Source organism: Coregonus clupeaformis, chromosome 30 (assembly GCF_020615455.1).
Source record: "Coregonus clupeaformis isolate EN_2021a chromosome 30, ASM2061545v1, whole genome shotgun sequence".
In the NCBI taxonomy this organism is placed as follows: Eukaryota; Metazoa; Chordata; class Actinopteri; order Salmoniformes; family Salmonidae; genus Coregonus; species Coregonus clupeaformis.
Genome location: NC_059221.1, coordinates 26,852,401 through 26,856,885, shown reverse-complemented (window position 1 = coordinate 26,856,885; position 4,485 = coordinate 26,852,401). Strand labels below are relative to the sequence as shown.

The 4,485-nt window shown below is 41.0% G+C and overlaps 1 long non-coding RNA gene across 1 annotated transcript; it reads right to left on the bottom strand.

Annotated features, from left to right (window-relative positions):
* Positions 1-220: 220 nt before the first annotated feature.
* On the bottom strand, positions 221-2,784 carry LOC121545541. Its single transcript, XR_005996275.1, has 3 exons — positions 2,747-2,784; positions 668-1,671; positions 221-520 (listed from the first exon to the last, which is right to left on the bottom strand). It is a non-coding gene; the product is annotated as an uncharacterized LOC121545541 (long non-coding RNA).
* Positions 2,785-4,485: the final 1,701 nt, after the last annotated feature.

Genomic DNA, 4,485 nt, shown 5'->3' with positions numbered 1-4,485 from the left:
GTCACCCAAGTCATAGACGGTTCTATCTGCTACCACACGGCAAGCGGTACCGGAGCGCCAAGACTATTATTGTTATTTTATTGTGTTACTTTGTATTCTATTTTTTACTTTATCTTATTTAGTAAATATTTTCTTAACTCGATTTCTTGAACTGGATTGTTGGTTAAGGGCTTGTAAGTAAGCATTTCACGTTAAGGTCTACACCTGTTGTATTTGGCGCATGTGACAAATAAAATTTGATTTTATTGGGAAACAAGAACAAACTATGAGGCATGATGATGGGTGTTGAGGGACCACTTGTCACATTGTCCAAGGTGTGTTTGTGTTATGATAAGCAATGCGTTTTCTGTCCAGATAAAGATGTTGATACATCATTGAAAAAGACCCACCACTGACCAAATGTCTCTTTGTTTTCCAGTCCAACAAGAGTGCATTCCTCAGACCATCCGGTGCATGGACATCCTGTTCCAGTGTGATCCAAGCGTGAGCGTCCAGTTGTGGAGACTACAGCACATCGAGCCTGTGGATGGACAGGTCAGTAACTCATCAAATATGATACTATATTGTGTAAAACATTGAATTTGTAGATGCATCGAAATTTTGACTTTATGTCCCCTTTTCCCCATGTTTTAGGCATTAGGTGTGACATGCGGAACATCAGGCTCACCCCACGAGAAGCAGTGCATGATCAATGCCACCCTCAGCAAGGAGATCTGCTGGAAGTAATGTACTCTCTCTCTCACTCTGGGGGTAAGACATCATTTAAACATCACAGATATAAATTCCCACTGTGCCCATGATAAAATGCTATGTGAATTGTGTTGTACTACTGAATGAAACTGTGAGGAGATGCACTCAGACAAGCCTTTGTGATTTAACTTATGTTAACTACATTACTTTAGTTGGCTGCTTTGAGCAAAACCTGTATATAATATAACCTATTCTAAGAGCCTATTGTTTGTGTATGATCTTTATTAATTGTTCACTTGTTTTTCAACAATGTCAGGTACAGGCAGAGATGTCTGGGGCCTTCAGCAAGTAAGACACGGGGTAAGAAATAATTTGAACATCACAGATATAAATTCCCACTGTGCCCATGATAAAGCTAACTACATTACTTTAGTTGGCTGCTTTGAGCAAAACTTGTATATAATATAACCTATTCTGGGAGCCTAGTGTGTCTGTATGAACTATGTGGAATATTTTTGGACCATTGGCTTCCCTGAAAACGGGTACTGACAGGAGGAGCAATATGAGTCTGTCAGAGGTCGTCAAGCTGCATGGGGATGGTGATGGAGGTTTTGGTGGTCCACACAACGAAGAAGCAGGTGTCCCTTCCAGTGATGTGGAGCTGACCTTGGACCTGGTGCCGGTAAGGTTGTCTCAGGTTCAAGGAGACATGCCATTCCACTGAACCTGCCCCGGAGACGGTTCCTTAGCAACTGAAGATCCTCCTCTGTGGGCTCTCGGGACAGAGGGTTGTAGTCTTCAGCCGGGTACAGGTCCTTCACTGACTGCACCTGGTTAGGCACGGCTGGCTTCCTCCAGTTGTATTCCACATCCGTCCGGCAAATACTGTAAACCGGCAATATAGGCTGTATGGCTACACTTATGAGCTCCACAGAGGCGTTCGCGTGTGGTAGAGAGAATCCCCTGGTCACCTATAGAGACCTACCAAGAGGAAGGATGTTAAGTGCCACATGCCTTTCAATGCATGACTTTGAACACCTTGAAATGCATTTGTTGTAAGAAATGTGCTATATAAATGAAGTTTGATTTGATTGATGACATAACAGCTGTACAATATTTAATAAACTGTCATTTTCACGAGGACAAGTGCAGTTTTTCCATAAACTTTTAATTGATAACTTGGGAATTTATCACTTGACATGTCAATCAAATAGTGGGATCCTATAAATCAAGACTGTGTGAATGCATGTACCACTCTGAATAAATAAATACTGTGCCTTTGAAGATTTGTCTCTGGTCATGAAACTACAGGCAGGATGTCTAAACTAAGTCAATTCTGAATGTCAATATATTTTTTGATTCATTCTCATCAATGACAACATTCTATAACTGAGTTATCACTCATCTAAGTCTGGTATCCGGGGTAATCTGGTTAATGATCATATAATTGATTAAGTGGCTCTTTCATTGTAGAATGTTGACAGCTGTATAGAACACATTGTATTGCTAAGACGCTCAAACTTAACTTATAATAGCTACACTCACCAACACAGTATAAACTTTATCCCTCATGCTGGCCCTGACCAAACCGCTAAATTGCCTCTCACTATAGCTGCACTTCTCCACATGGCCAGACTTATAGTGGTCTTCTCCCCTTTTAATGCTCTTATGCGCATCCTTAAAATGTCATAAGGTCTGAAATAGACACTAAAGTTGACATACTGTACAAACAATTATCTAGGCTAAGTAAAACAAAAATATTTTGTATCTACTGCTCTGTTAACTAGCAAGCTAAAGTGTAGTCAGTGGCTAGCTAAGACAGAGAAAGGGGGTGGAAGAAGTTCAACACTTTATTCAATTCATTTCAACACAGCACATGGATTCATCATGAATTGGGCACAGGTCTCTGATTGTGCTGGTGAACTATAGCTGACAGTGTTGGCTAGAGATGACGTGCAGGAGATTCCTGCAGGAATTTGTAGTCTTGCTGAGGTCATTTCTGTTGCTAGTTAGCATTTTGAATGTAAATTGAGGCGACTATATTGATAAAACTCACCTTGTCCGAGAGAGTATTACACGGTTATCAAAACATCACGCCAAGGTGTCGTAGTAAATATATTATGTTATAGCTTGGTCTGGCTAAAATTTTGTGCATGACCCATCTTGTGTTGGGCCTTCGGATTTAATACAATGGACAAAGACTTCTATCTTGTCGGCCTTGTCAGCAGGTGGCTAAGAACAACACCCACGCCATAGGTCTCTCAGTCCTTCCAACTCACGAGTTCTCCCATGACACACACAAACACAAACACACACACACACACACACATTATTACTGATAACACACGCACACACAAAATCCCCTCTTTCGGCTGAACATTTTCCCAAAACACACATACACACACACACACATACACACACACATACACACACACACACATACACACACACACACACACATACACACACACATACACACACACACACATACACACACATACACACACATACACACACATATCATTGTTAAGCACACACACACAAAAACCCCCTTCTTTTAGGCTGAACATCTGAAGACAGACAACCCGACTCAGAGCCAATGCAACAGTGATGCTAACCTGGAGGGGACCTCGCCCAACTCATCAGGACCAATCAGAAGATCAGAACTCCTAGAATCAACCTACTTTATTTTATTGTATAAAATGTCAGCACACAATGTTTAGAGGCGCGCTCTCAGATATCTCCCTACGAGGTTGACGAACGGGTCCGTGCACGCTATTTACAGATATCTTTACCTCTGAATAAACTGCCTCATATTATACAATTATCCACCGTGTCCGAAAGTCTCTACTTGGTCTCCGTTCTCCAGTAAACTTGTTTTATCAACAAAACTTGGTAGCAGAGGAGGGTTTTCTAACTCTGAATTCGGTCCATAAAAGTTGATAGAGACAGGAGACAAGTAAGAGACGGATCTGAAAGGACGGGTGACCTGTCCGCAGGAGCAGCCGGGAATCCAGCTCGCCTCAGGAAACTGATCTAGACGGCCGTCAATACAAAGGTAAGCAGAACCTGTTAAAACAAAATCTGCATATTGTATTGTAGGATAAACCCAAATTATGATCAGTAGTACTGGGCGTGAGTATGGATTACTGATAAATTTATAACATATCTATTATGACTCAAAAGGCACATATGTAAAGATATCTGAATTTTTAGGTTCTTACTGTTGAAATGTGACTCTCTAGGGGAGGAGTCTAGTTACAGGTTGTGGTTCACGAGAGACGGACCCTTTTATTTTTTGCTGTTGATATCTGAAATCTTAGGTTTTTACTGTTGAAATGTGACTCTAAGAGAAGAAGTCTAGTTACAGTGGTTTTTTCCTGTTGAAATGCGGCTTTCTAGTGAGGAGCCTATTACAGAGGTTTTGGTCCACAAGCGATGGACTCTTTTATTTGATCCACAAGAGAAGGATCTGGTGACTTGATAAAAAGATTCAGATAGTCGGGTTGAGTTAATTCCGTGAGAATCCAAGTCCAGAAAAGGTTCTCCCGACTAGACGCCAGTTGAATGGTTTAAACGACTGGGAGTCTCCTTGAGGAGAATCAAAAAAAATAATAAAAAAATACAAGTTCAGATAGTCGGGCAATTTGGTTGACGTGGCACTCAACTATATGTACTGTGAGGAACTTAAACTGAATTCGTGTGTTGATGCTGATATGTAATGAAAATGTAATTGTTGAAATGATAACCTGAATGTTGTGTAAGATTGGCCGTTTCATGAGACTAACTAGTGGA